Below are 15,230 nucleotides of genomic sequence, written 5' to 3' on the forward strand. Positions count from 1 at the left end.
CAAATCAGGGAATAGATTAATTCATGGTACCACCACTGTCAATCCACTTTTCTGGAAATTGTCGGTTTAAGACTAGACCCACAGGAGGACTGAATGTGCCGGCGCCTCGTCATATTGGAACATATTGGAAACACGTGCGCTCTCTTGTAGCGTCATCCAGAAACTCTGGCAATGCTCTGCCGAGGAACTGTAATAGTACCTGTCATATAATGGTCTAGGCAGTCACCAACACATCTGCCCACACATTCATGTACCCCCCCCCCCCCCCCCCCCTGTCGGAGGTTCGAGTCCTCCCCTCGGGCATGGGTGTGTGTTGTCCATAGCGTAAGATAGTTTAAGTTAGATTAAGTAGTGTGGAGGCCTAGGGACCGATGACCTCAGCAGTTTGGTCACATAAGACCTTATCACAAGTTTCCAATTTTACATTCATGTACAACAGTATTGATGAGCGCGAGTAAATGTGGCATGGGGATTAACCTCACTGGAAACCTGAGAATTGTGGATGTTGAAGAACCCATCACTCCTGAATACTGCTTCGTCTGCAAACAGCACAGCGGACGGAAAGCATTTGACATTGTTCCAGCTACCACTGCGGAAACTGCGCTATGAGTAGATACTCCTCTACATATTGTACACACGCTGTAAGTGAAATGGATTAACGGTTGCTCAAGAATGAGTTTATTACATGTGCCTGATTCGTCCCCATGTCATCCGCAATAGCATGATTGCTGAGAGCTATTATGGCCTTTAACGGACTAAAAAATGCTCACAAGTAACTCTGACGTGAGATAAAATTGGAAAATTGTGGTAAGCTTCTATGGAACCAAACTGATGAGGTCATCGGTCCCTATGAGATAAAAGTTTTTGTTTTGGTGCCCAGTGGATCCACCCACATTTTGTCGGTTTAAATAATATTCACCCTGTATGCGAGTGAGTCCCGCTTGCAGGAGCTCCTAAAATATGAAGTTAAGCGTCCATACACGTTTATGTTTCATAAACACTGTTCTAATTCTTAGATATTTTATTATATTCTTTTACCTGTTAATCTGTCATGATGATATCCTGAATTTCGATGTTGAAAATAAAATAGAGGTTCGATCACAGAATGGGTTTCAGAGGACTATATACTTAAAACAGGAGAGGAATGTAGTTGCACATACGACCAGTGTAAGCACTCGTAGCATAATCACGATGCTTACAGCAACCAGCCGTCCGGAGCTCGTGGTCGTGCGGTAGCGTTCTCGCTTCCCGCGTCCGGGTTCGATTCCCGGCGGGGTCAGGGATTTTCTCTGCCTCGTGATGACTGGGTGTTGTGTGATGTCCTTAGGTTAGTTAGGTTTAAGTTCTAGGGGACTGATGACCATAGATGTTAAGTCCCACAGTGCTCAGAGCCAGCAATCAGGTAGCGCATCTGGCTATCACAGTTGCCTCGGTGTACTGGCGTGCCTACTCGGTCGGTGATGAATTTTTTTTACCAAAATAAAGGACACTTTGGTAGAATTGCGGCAAGGGGACTACACGAGACCCATGGCATCTACCTTGTATTGTATAAATACTGGACACCCTGCTGGCAGGGGGCATTGAATCAGTGACCACTGTGCAGCAGGTTACCACTCTGAAGCCAAGGGGGCATTTTCGCTCACCTGTCACCTACAAAAGTAGACATATCTGTCGCTGGGCTTACCTAAATTCCCTCAACCGAGGGAAACATTAGCGTGCTGTAGACATTGTCACACGATACAATCCGTTTTGCCCACTAATGGAGTTGTGGGCACTGAGTGTCCGTCGCATACCGAGGAGCATAAAACAGCGTCACACGAACGATGATAGCTGCTATCCCCTCTTTTGCATCACAGTGCAAGGTTTTGAGAAGGGGCTGTAATGTGCACTAAATCTGAGTAGTGTTCCGTGCACTGTAAAGACTCGTTGTCCAGTCACAGTAATTTTTCTCTTCAGCAATAAATCTAGCATCGCTGGTACTAATGGTTACGAAATACCAACTGAGAAAATAAAAATTTCATGTCTCGGTTTTTAAAGTAGAAACTTACAATCAGCGGACGGTTAGGAAGAAGTGGTGTAAGAACTGCTCTTCAGTAAAACATCAGGCCGGTAATAGGGTAACGGTTAATTGGCGTCTAGTTACAACAGTACAAAAGCAATTTTCTATTCAGGTTAGTTTAGTTCACAACTAAATTACGTTTTTTACATTATTTATTTGTCACCTGAAGATGGCCAGAAGACTCTGAACCGAAATATTGTGGCAGGAAGTTGCAAACATCCGGCAGTTGGCCCGAAATTATGTGGAACTATTTATTTTATTATTTCAGTCTGAAGAGTGGTTTGATGCAGCTCCCCACACTAGTCTTTCCTGTGCAAACAATTTCACCTCTACACAACTCCTGCAACCTTCCTCCATTTGGTCGTGCTTTCTGTAATTACGCCTGGGTGTCCTTCTGCAGTTTTTAACATCAGGATGTGTCTGCTATACCGGAGATCTTCGCAAAAGCCATTGGCAACCCTTCGGGAACCATGGGCGAACGTGAAGCCTAATGGCCCCTGCACGCCTCAGCGTCATGAAATCGCCGTGTCGCGGTAACTGTTGGACACCAGGCGGCGTTACCACTGCTGGCAGACGCCGCCACTTCCAACGGACTTATTCGCGTCTGCCACACACTTGACCAGAAAATAGTACCGCGTGTATTCCGCCGCCGGCCGCTATAAGGGCCAGTGCCAGAGTTGCACAGGTTCCCTGCACAAACTCTGTCCTCATCAAATCTTATCTCCATCTTTCCACACTGATCTCCTACAGAAACTTCCCCACATTACCTTTGGCTCACATGCGTCCCTCACCCCTTTCCATGCCTCCTCCTCTCCTCGTCAGCCCCAGCCCCTCGTCGTTTGCTGACCCTCACCGCTGTGATATCAAAACAGATCCCTGTGGTCACGAAGGTGGAGCTGTTGGTGGAACTGAATGCCACCCCACCCTGGAAATCCGCTCGGCCCCTCCAAATCTACAACAACTCCGGCGCTACCTACCACATGCATGTATTTACTGGGACTGCCTCCTCCATAGATCACCTCCTCACTCAGGCAGCCCTGATTTTCAACCGTCGCCACCCCACATACAATACCTCCCCCCCCCCCCCACCTGCCCCCCTGTAAAGCCTCCCACTTCCTTAAACTGTGTCCTAAACTCGCCCCTCCTTATACCTGCAACACTTGCAATGAGCCCCACTCCACCTACTCCTCAAAATGCAAAGCCAAACCGCCTCCCATCAACCACGAGCTCACAGTTCTCGTGTGCCCCATCGACCAACCCATCCACCCCAACAATTCCCTCCGCCATTCCCCTACAGCTGAAGACATCATATGGTTCCTGAGCATCGTCTTCCAGAATATCCACCCTTTCCTACCCTGTCTCAGCATCAGGTCAACTCCTTCATCCTTAACGAAACCTTCCACCAGCCTCAACATGTTGTCCGCACCTCTCCCTATCTCCTTCACCACACCAGCAACCCCCATCTTCTAGCAGGAGGTGGGGTCGCTGCTGGCCACCTCAAGCATATCCCTGTCTAGCCACAACCCCTGCTCAGTGACCCAACCAAACACCTTCTCCTCGGCATCTTTCCCCCACCCCCCCCCCTCCCCATCGCCTGTGCCACTGTTTATGTCCATCCTGCAGCTCCTCACCCCATGTTGACCATACCTTCTCAACTTATGTGATTGCCACTGACTTCAACATCCACAGCTGTGACCCTGGCACCCTTGGGCGGTGGCATCAGTTCCTCGCCACCTTCCACAGTGACCTTGTCACACCTGTCCCAAAAGTGACTTCCCCCAAACTTGTTGGTCACATCGCTGTGGACGTCCACAGCCCCATTGGTAGTAACCACCTCCCCAACCTTCTCACCATCTCCTCAGCCCATCGCTCCCCTCCTGCCCCCCTCCCCTGATGCCCCTCCAAAGTTTGTCCATGACTACCACCGCACTGACTGGGATGCCTACTGGGAATCCATTGCCTCACACGTCAAAAGTCACCTCCTTACTATTCACCATCTCACTAACATAACCCATCCCTCTTCCTTCCGCCAGAAGACAATCACTGACGCCGTGGAGGCCCACATTCCTACCAAACTCATCCGCCCTCACTGCCCAACCCTTCTTCCCCAAGCCATTCTTCTCTCCACGAATCCTGTAGGCTCTACCACTCCTTCCTCTGCATTCGTGACCAGGATACACTCCTCCACCACCGTCAATTACAATGACACATCCACAACCTCATGACAGCAAAGAAACGCCGGGAATGGCGCCAGACATGTACATGCGTCAACTCTGCCCCTCCTGTCAACTCCTCCAGGTACTGGTCTGCCTTCCACCTCCTTACTGGTGGCCATCCCACTCCACATTACCCTCTTCTCCATGACAACCACCCCTTCCCTGACAATCTCAGTAAGGCTAACCAGTTTGCTTTCCACATCTCTGAGGATTTCTCCATTCCTGACGATCCCCATTTTGATTACTCGCTCTTCCCCACCGACCTTGAATGCAATGATGCATGTGTCCCGCCACTCGTCCTTAGCTTGTGGTACTTGGATCAGTTATCCCCCTCAGACATAAACACTCCCATTACCGCACACGACATCAAACTAGCTCTCCACTCCAAATGCAACACCACCCCTGCTCATGACGATGTCACCTACCGCCACCTGAAAGAATCCCCCCTTCCTTCCTGGCTGCCCTTGTTACCCCGTATAACATCCTCCTCTCCAGTGACTTTTACCCCGACCTGTGGAAGATTTCCTGTGTCCTACTGTTCCCTAAAGGCAACAAACCCCCTTCTGATATTTATTTATTTATTAACACGTCAGGTTCCGTAGGACCAAATTAGGAGCAAACATTTAAGGTCATGGAACGTATCAGTACATGAAATTACAACATAAAAGTAATAACAGATAAAAATAAAATGTTTATGAACCCGAAAAAAGTCACTCCATAAGTTTAAGAAAACGCAGTCAACAATACAGTAAGAATCAGCTTAATTTTTCAAGGAACTCCTCGACAGAATAAAAGGAGTGACCCATGAGGAAACTCTTCAAACTCGATTTGAAAGCGCGTGGATTATTGCTAAGATTTCTGAATTTGATTGGTAGCTTATTGAAAATGGATGCAGCAGTATACTGCACACCTTTCTGCACAAGAGTTAAGGAAGTCCGATCCAAATGCAGGTTTGATTTCTGCCGAGCATCAACTGAATGAAAGCTGCTTATTCCTGGGAATAAGTTAATATTGTTAACAAGAAATGGCAGTAAGAAATATTTATACTTAACAATCATATACAACCGTTCGTTCGACGAATGATCCGTACCCAAAGAATGGAAAGTTGCACAGGTCACGCCAATAGTCAAGAAATGTAGTAGGAGTAATCCATTTAATTACAGGCCCATATCATTAACGTCGATATGCAGCAGGATTTTGGAACATATATTGTGTTCGAACACTATGAATTACATCGAAGAAAATCTTCTATTGACACATAGTCAACGTGGGTTTAGAAAACACCGTTTTTGTGAAACAAAACTAGCTCTTTATTCGCATGAAGTGTTGAGTGCTACTGACAAGGGATTTCAGATCGATTCCGTATTTCCGGATTTCTGGAAGGCTTTTGACACTGTACCACACAAGCGGCTTGTAGTGAAATTGCTTGCTTATGGAATATAGTCTCAGTTATGTGACTAGATTTGTGATTTCATGTCGGAGAGAACATTGACAGAAAGTCATCGAGTAAAACGGAAGTGATTTCTGGCGTTCCCCAAGGTACTCTTATAGGCCCTTTGCTGTTCCTTATGTATATAAACAATTTAGGAGACAATCTGAGCAGATGTTGTTTATCGACTAATAAAGTCATCAGAAGATCAAACCAAATTGCAAAACGAATTATAAAAGAGATCTGAATTGTGCGAAAATTGCCAGTTGACCCTAAATAACGAAAAGTGTGAGGTCATCCACCTGAGTGCTAAAAGGAATTCGTTAAACTTCGGTTGCACGATCAATCAGACAAATCTAAAGGCCGTAAATTCAGCTAAATGCATAGGAATTACAATTACGAACAACTTAAATTGGAAGGAACACATAGAAAATTTTGTGGGGAAGGCTAACCAAAGACTGCGTTTTTTTGGCAGGACACTTAGAAAATGTAAGAGATCTACTAAGGACATTGCCTACACTACGCTTGTCCGACCTCTTTTAGAATACTGCTTCACAGTGTGCGATTCTTACGAGATAGGACTGATGGAATACATCAAAAAAGTTCAAAGAGGGGCAGCGCGTTTTCTATTATCGCGAAATATGTGAGAGAGTGTCACCGAAATGCTACAGGATTCGGGGTGGACGTCATTAAAAGAAAGGCGTTTCTCGTTGCGACGGAATCTTCTCACAAAGTTCCAGTCAACAGTTTTCTCCTCCGAGGATAAACTATCACCATGATAAAATACGGGAAATCACAACTCGTACGGAAATATATAGGTGTTCTTTCTTCACACGCACTATACAAGATTGGAATAATAGAGAATTGTGAAGGTGGTTCGATGAACTCTCTGCCAGGCACTTAAATGTGATTTGCGGAGTATCCATGTAGATGTAGATATATTGAGAGGCCAATGTCAAAACACCCAGACTCCTGAGTGGGGTCAACAAGAGGCTCGTGAACTTACGCCATGCATTGCCCAAAACGACTGTTTCTGAGCCAAAAATATCCTTTTACAATGGGAAGAGTTACCTCAAAATATAATACCACACAACATAAGTGAATGAAAATAAGCAAAGTGGACTAATTTCAGTGTCGAACTATCACTCGCTTCAGATATACACTCCTGGAAATTGAAATAAGAACACCGTGAATTCATTGTCCCTGGAAGGGGAAACTTTATTGACACATTCCTGGGGTCAGATACATCACATGATCACACTGACAGAACCACAGGCACATAGACACAGGCAACAGAGCATGCACAATGTCGGCACTAGTACAGTGTATATCCACCTTTCGCAGCAATGCAGGCTGCTATTCTCCCATGGAGACGATCGTAGAGATGCTGGATGTAGTCCTGTGGAACGGCTTGCCATGCCATTTCCACCTGGCGCCTCAGTTGGACCAGCGTTCGTGCTGGACGTGCAGACCGCGTGAGACGACGCTTCATCCAGTCCCAAACATGCTCAATGGGGGACATACCCGGAGATCTTGCTGGCCAGGGTAGTTGACTTACACCTTCTAGAGCACGTTGGGTGGCACGGGATACATGCGGACGTGCATTGTCCTGTTGGAACAGCAAGTTCCCTTGCCGGTCTAGGAATGGTAGAACGATGGGTTCGATGACGGTTTGGATGTACTATTCAGTGTCCCCTCGACGATCACCAGTGGTGTACGGCCAGTGTAGGAGACCGCTCCCCACACCATGATGCCGGGTGTTGGCCCTGTGTGCCTCAGTCGTATGCAGTCCTGATTGTGGCGCTCACCTGCACAGCGCCAAACACGCATACGACCATCATTGGCACCAAGGCAGAAGCGACTCTCATCGCTGAAGACGACACGTCTCCATTCGTCCCTCCATTCACGCCTGTCGCGACACCACTGGAGGCGGGCTGCACGATGTTGGGGCGTGAGCGGAAGACGGCCTAACGGTGTGCGGGACCGTAGCCCAGCTTCATGGAGACGGTTGCGAATGGTCCTCGCCGATACCCCAGGAGCAACAGTGTCCCTAATTTGCTGGGAAGTGGTGGTGCAGTCCCCTACGGCACTGCGTAGGATCCTACGGTCTTGGCGTGCATCCGTGCATCGCTGCGGTCCGGTCCCAGGTCGACGGGCACGTGCACCTTCCGCCGACCACTGGCGACAACATCGATGTACTGTGGAGACCTCACGCCCCACGTGTTGAGCAATTCGGCGGTACGTCCACCCGGCCTCCCGCATGCCCACTATACGCCCTTGCTCAAAGTCTGTCAACTGCACATACGGTTCACGTCCACGCTGTCGCGGCATGCTACCAGTGTTAAAGACTGCGATGGAGCTCCGTATGCCACGGCAAACTGGCTGACACTGATGGCGGCGGTGCACAAATGCTGCGCAGCTAGCGCCATTCGACGGCCAACACCGCAGTTCCTGGTGTGTCCGCTGTGCCGTGCGTGTGATCATTGCTTGTACAGCCCTCTCGCAGTGTCCGGAGCAAGTATGGTGGGTCTGACACACCGGTGTCAATGTGTTCTTTTTTCCATTTCCAGGAGTGTATAAAAACTGAGTCTTACTGTGATTTACCATTAGTTTGTTTTCTACAAGCCATGAACTTAGGTCATGAACTGCACTATTTGAAATCGAGCCAATGTTGCACACAACATCCCTTACTACCAAGCTAGTGTCGTCAGGAAACAGAAATATTTTAGAGTTAGCCGTAATACGAGAGGGCATATCATTTATATAAATAAGGAACAGAAGTGGCCCCAACATTGGTCCCTGGGGCAACTCTCTCTCTCTCTCCCCACCCCCCCCCCTTCCCTCCCACTTGAATGTAACCCACTCAGACCCTACATCACAGCCATTTTCAACATTGTGAATAACGACCTTTTGCTGTCTGTTGCTAAAGTAAGAGGTGAATCAATAGTGAGCTACTCTCAGTATTCTGTAATGGTCCAAATTCTGGAGCAATATTTTATGATCAACACAATCAAAGGCCTTAGTTAAATAAAAAAATGTGCCTGGCGTTCGAAACCTTTTGTTTAACCCATCCAGTACCTCACAAAGAAAAGAAAATATAGCATTTTAAGTTATTAAACGACATTTAAAGACGAACTGTACATTTGATAGCAAATTGTATGATATAAAATGATCAATTATCCTTACGTACACAGCCTTTTCAATATCTTTAGCAAACACTGATGGCATAGAAAAAAGTTTAAAATTGTCTACATTTTTCCTTTCTCCTTTTTTATAAAGCAGCTTTACTACTGAGTACTTTAATCGTTTAGGAAACTGACCATTCCGAAAGGAAAAATTACGAATGTTGCTAGATACAGGGCTAACATTTGCAGAAGAGAACTTTTATGTTCTACTAGGCGCTCTGTCATATTCATGACAGTCCTTAGACTTCAGTAATTTAATTATTGACTCAGTGTCCCCCTTGTCTGTATCACAGAGGAGTATTTCAGACATCAATCTCGAAAAGGGATTTGCCAAGAAAGTTATATGATTCCCTGTAGAAACTAAATTTTTATTTAATTCACCAGCAATCCTCAGAAAAGATTGTTAAATACTGTACATATATCTGATTTATCAGTAACAGAAATATGTTTACTACAAACTGACTTTATATCATCGACCACGTTCTGCTGACCAGACACCTCCTTCACAACTGACCATATCGTTTTAATTTATCCTGTGAATTAGCAATTCTATTTGCATACCACATACTCTTTGCATTCCTAATAACATTTTTAAGCACCTTATAATACTGTTTGTAATGGGTTACTGTAGCATGATTGCGACTACTTCTAACATTTTGATATAATTCCTGCTTATCCCACTATACAGCCACCGAGGCTGCCTATTACTGGCGCCGGCCGATGTGGCCGAACGGTTCTAGGCGCTTCAGTCCAGAACTGCGCGACTACTATGGTCGCTGGTTTGAATCCTACGTCGGGCATGGATGTGTGTGATGTCCTTAAGTTAGTTAGCTTTAAGTAGTTCTAAGTTCTAGGGGACTTCTGACCTCAGATGTTAAGTTCAGTAGTGCTCAGAGCCATTTGAACCATTTTTTTTATTACTGCTTAGTATCCTGTTTAGAACATCTTAATGGAAAGCAATTCTCAAAGAGCATGAGAAATGTGTTAAAGGAAAGCATTATATTTATCATCTATGTTATCAGCACTATAGATATCCTGCCACGTTTGTTCCTTGACAAGGTCTAAAAAACTCTCTATTGCTGTTGGATTAACTTTCCTACATAGTTTGTTATTACATTACATTTGTTTGAGTAAAAAAGCCTTTTAGGGTTAAAATTTGTGCGTTGTAGTCTGAAAGGCCATTCACCCATTTACTAACAGAATGCCCATCTAGTAATGAAGAATGAATAAAAATATTGTCTATGGCTGTGCTACTGTTCCCGTGCACCCTGGTTGTAAAAGACACAGTCTGCATGAGATCATACGAATTTAGGAGATCTACCAACATCCTTTTTCTCGCACCATTATATACAAAATTTATACTGAAGTCACCACATTAAGCCTATTCCTGGTATTTCCTACAAAGTGAATCAAGAACCCTCTCTAGCTTGAGCAGAAATGCTCTGAAATTAGAGTCAGGGGACCCATAAACAACAACAATTAGGTGTTTAGTTTCACTAAATTCAATTGCCCCTGCACAACATCCAAATATCTGTTCAATGGAGTGTCGTGATACGTCTATGGACTCAAATGGAATATTAAACTTCCTGGCAGATTAAAACTGTGTGCCCGACCGAGACTCGAACTCGGGACCTTTGCCTTTCGCGGGCAAGTGCTCTACCATCTGAGCTACCGAAGCACGACTCACGCCCGGTACTCACAGCTTTACTTCTACCAGTACCTCGTCTCCTACCTTCCAAACTTTACAGAAGCTCTCCTGCGAACCATGCAGAACTAGCACTCCTGAAAGAAAGGATATTGCGGAGACACGGCTTAGCCACAGCCTGGGGGATGTTGGAAACATCCCCCAGGCTGTGGCTAAGCCGTGTCTCCGCAATATCCTTTCTTTCAGGAGTGCTAGTTCTGCATGGTTCGCAGGAGAGCTTCTGTAAAGTTTGGAAGGTAGGAGACGAGGTACTGGTAGAAGTAAAGCTGTGAGTACCGGGCGTGAGTCGTGCTTCGGTAGCTCAGATGGTAGAGCACTTGCCCGCGAAAGGCAAAGGTCCCGAGTTCGAGTCTCGGTCGGGCACACAGTTTTAATCTGCCAGGAAGTTTCATATCAGCGCACACTCCGCTGCAGAGTGAAAATCTCATTCTGGAAATGGAATATTGTTCGTTATATACATAGCCACTCCCCCACCCCCCTAGGAACTCCTTGAAAAACAGACAGCTGACCTGTATTTTGGTAAAGGAAGCCTCTGAATTGTCGAATTATTTAAGTGGTGCTCCAACATATCTATAATTTCAGAGTCAATATCTATAAGCAGTTCACTAACTTTATCTCTAATACCTCTTATATTTTGATGAAATATGCTATTTCCTTCTCTTCTTGGAAACATGACGTTCTCTGAAGTTGAGCCCTTAGTTAGAGGGACTTCCTTTAAGCAGGTACACCTATCAGCTGACTTCGATCTACAAAAAGCACCAACTACTACAGGAATTTTTCCATGAGTGATCCCACCAGTACCCACTACACTGTCACCTATAAGCTTTGCCAGTCTCCTCATCCCGTACCTATTCAAATATTCAAATGTGTGTGAAATCTTATGGGACTTAACTGCTAAGGTCATCAGTCCCTAAGCTTACACACTACTTAACCTAAATTATCCTAAGGACAAACACACACACCCATGTCCGAGGGAGGACTCGAACCTCCGCCGGGACCAGCCGCACAGTCCATGACTGCAGCGCCTTAGACCGCTCAGCTAATCCTGTACCTATTGAGGTGCAGTCCATACCTAGTGAAACACAATATACTGATAGAGCCAACTGGCACCACTGAAATGTGACACATGCCCTCTGCCATCAGAGCCCTCTCCAGCCCCATGTTAATATGCCTAACAGAAGCATTAATATGAGGCCGATCATGACACTGAAACAGTTGCTTGAAATGCACATTAATGCCACCAGTCTGAGTAGCTATCTTTACCAGGTCGCCTTCAACATCATATTCCCCATCCCTATCGAGACTGTTCCCTGCTCCACCCACTATCACTACCTGATCCTTTTTCATAAAATTCCTACATAACTCTCCTATGCTGTCATTCACCTGAGCCAATCCTGCACTAGGCTTCACAATGCTGGTTACCTGGATACCTCTTCCTGTTGTCCCATCTGCCTCATCTCCATGTTCAGTAAGGTGTTCGAGTCCATCCTGCCGTATTCATCACCACCTTCACCAGCACCACCTCCTTCCCCTTACCCAGTGTGGCTTCTCGCCCTCCTTCTCAATCAACGACCAGCTCCTTAAGCTTACCAATCTTCTTTCCCTCCAACTTTACTCCTGTCATTCCGCTGTGTTTGTCTCCCTTGACCTCCAGAATGTCTACTACCGTGTCTGGCGTCCCAGGCTCCGCTTTAAACTCCAGACCTACACTCTAACCATCCATTTCGTCTATCTCGTTTCTTCCTTCCTCTCCAGTCGTCCATCCTATGTCACTATCCACAATACCAACTCCTGTACTATCTGTCCCACTGCCAGTGTGCCCCAAGGCTCCATCCTTTTCCCTCTCCTCTATCTCCTGTATACTGCAGATATGCCCAAACCTCCCCCACCTGTTCACCTCCTCCAATTTTCTGATGACACCGCTTTCCTGGTCCTTTATCCTACCTTTCAATGGTCCCAATGTACTCTTCAAACCCACCTCAACCAGTTCACTGCCTGGTGGAACCAGTGACTCCATCGCTTGAACCCTTCCAATACCCAAGCAATCATCATAGGTCGTACCACCAGCTCCTTCTGACTCCATGATGTTTTCCTCATTATTTATGGTCATCTTATCCACCTCACTCCTACCCTGAAATACCTTGGCCTCACCCTCAACCGTTATCTGACCTGGACTCCCCATCTTCTTACGATCCAACACAAAGCTCACAACAGACTCTGCCTCCTGAAACTCCTGGCCAGACATGGGGAATGCACCCTTCCACCATCCTTCACACCTACAAATCCTTGATTCACCCAATCATTTGTTATGTCAGTGTTGCTTGGATTTCTGCCCCTCCCACATTTTATAAAGCCCTCCAAATCCTAGAAATCCATGCATTTTTGCCTCGCCTTCCACATCTACCTCCCATCCCCCACATGGATCCTCTACAACTTCATCCCATTCCCATATCTTCTTCTTTTCCTCGAATACATCTGCATCATCTACATCTACATTGTCCACCAACTCGATTCCCCCCACCCCTGATATCTTCTATCCCCTCTACCCTTAGCCTGTTGTTGTGCCTCTACCATTGTGCCATTCCCTCTCTCCATCTCCACACCCTCCACCTCCTTTCCCAGTGTAGCTTCCAGCACCTCCCCCTCCTGGATGATGACCTAACTACTAACTACTAACTGTAGCCCCACCTTCCCCCCTCCTACTCCTCAGGGTTCCCTCCCCCCTCCTCCTCCCTTCCCCTGATCGGTTTTCCTCCCTCCTACGCCCCCTCTCTTTCTTGTGCCCCCATTCTGCGTCTCTGTGCTCCATCCTGACTTGCCTTCGCTCTCTATCGCCCGCCTCGCCCGTCTCCTGCCCCTTGGTTCACCCCCTGACCCACCTTTTTCGTTTTTTCTCCCATCCCCTCCAGCCCCCCTCCCCCACTACACCTCCCTTTCCCCTTTTTCCCTCCTCTCAGGCCTCCTCTCCCTCAGCAGTGCTGTTCCGGCAGTTTTATTCTTTGTGTGTGCTCCATCGCTTACATTGGTTTTTTAAGCATCTCTCGTTCTGGTGTATTTTTATACTGTGGCAAACTTTTAACTTGAGCATGTGACTCCAGTGTATTTTATGTGCTCCAAGACTCGCCTACTGTGTTCTTTTAACTTTATGTCGACCTTTTTAAACTGTCCCACAATGAACGTCCCTGTGTCACTGTATATTTTAACCCCAATTGTCCCCAGTTATTATGTTTTTACAGTCTCGTTTTTTTCGTCTTTTTTATGTTTAGTTTCTAGCTGGCAGTGGATTATGCCGCTGCCGCTCTCCACTACCCATATGTGGCAGGGGAAGGAAATCACGATAAACACAAAAAAAACTGCATAGGTCAGTTCTTCCGGCTTCGAAAACCTCTCCTATTCTCCAAGTTGGTGCTGCAAACTCCACCGTCTTAGGACACTCTCGAAGTCCATCGTAAGGAGCGATTGCGTAGTATTCAGAATTCGTTATTGTTTCTCTAGGTGCAATCAGACTGCACCCATGATAGACTTCTCTGTTCCTATGCTAGTTTTATTCAGGACAGCTTCATTGCACTCAGAATATGTTCCATACGAATATATTTGTCTATGAACATCCTAACTGTGTTTCTTAGTCGGACTCTGGAATCATCATGCTGTCAAATTTTCATACCTGTGAGGCACTGTAATGATGATTTTGTTATTATCGTCGGAGCAGAAGTTCCTTTTTTGTAAACTATGATCGTTATTGTCCCTGTCTCGGTGTGAGCGATACGTCAGTGTTCTATGAACCAATCCCTTCGTTCAATCAAGTTGTACCATAAATTACTCTTCTCCCCAGTGCGATTCAGTAGATTCTCATTTATTATACGGCCCATCCACCTAATCTTCAGCATTTTCTTGTAGCACCATTTCCAAAGGCTTTCATTTTTTTCTTTTCTGAGCTGTTTGTCGTCCACGTTCCAGTCTGTACAAGTGTACACTCCGAATAACTCTGGAAACGACTTTCTAGCATTTCAATTCACATTATTCCTTATCAAATTATACCCACACTGTTTTCAGAAATGCTTTCCTTGTTTTTGCCATTCTACATTTTGCATCCTCTTTATTTCGATCTTCGTCAGTCCTTTTGATACGAGAAAAGCAAAACTAATCTGCTACTCATTACAAATCCTTCTGAGTGTACTTCCACGTCATACTGTAAAATGAGTTAAATACTAAAAGTTGGTCTAGAAACACTGTTAGAATAGCGTCACATTTAAGCACCAAGTCCCCACATAATTAAGCTTTGTTCTGAGAATGGCCGCTGCAACTCGGTAGAAACGTCCGTTTATTTGAGTATTTTAAGTATTTTATGATTTGTAAAATGAGGTTGTAGTACACCCAGAAGGATTACAACGATATTGACACCGGCTGTGGAATCCTGCCTATTTATATAATCTATTATTGTTAGTGTTTCATTTCCTAATGTATTTGATTAAATTCCACTAACCTTGTTTGGCTACCTTTAACGTTAGAACCACGGTGTTATTTATATTCATTCTCCCTGAACCTCAATCCCCTTTCCTAATTTCCCGTTGGTTTCTTTTATTGCTTGCTCAATGTACAGACTGAATGACGTCGGGAATGTGTTACAGCTTTGTCT

General features: G+C 45.8%; 1 protein-coding gene across 2 annotated transcripts in view; it reads right to left on the reverse strand.

Moving 5' to 3' along the window:
- Positions 1 to 15,230, reverse strand: part of LOC126094630 (myrosinase 1-like) — a 192,588-nt gene that overhangs the window by 109,492 nt on the left and 67,866 nt on the right. The window lies entirely within an intron of this gene.

Source organism: Schistocerca cancellata, chromosome 8, assembly GCF_023864275.1.
Source record: "Schistocerca cancellata isolate TAMUIC-IGC-003103 chromosome 8, iqSchCanc2.1, whole genome shotgun sequence".
Lineage (NCBI taxonomy): Eukaryota > Metazoa > Arthropoda > Insecta > Orthoptera > Acrididae > Schistocerca > Schistocerca cancellata.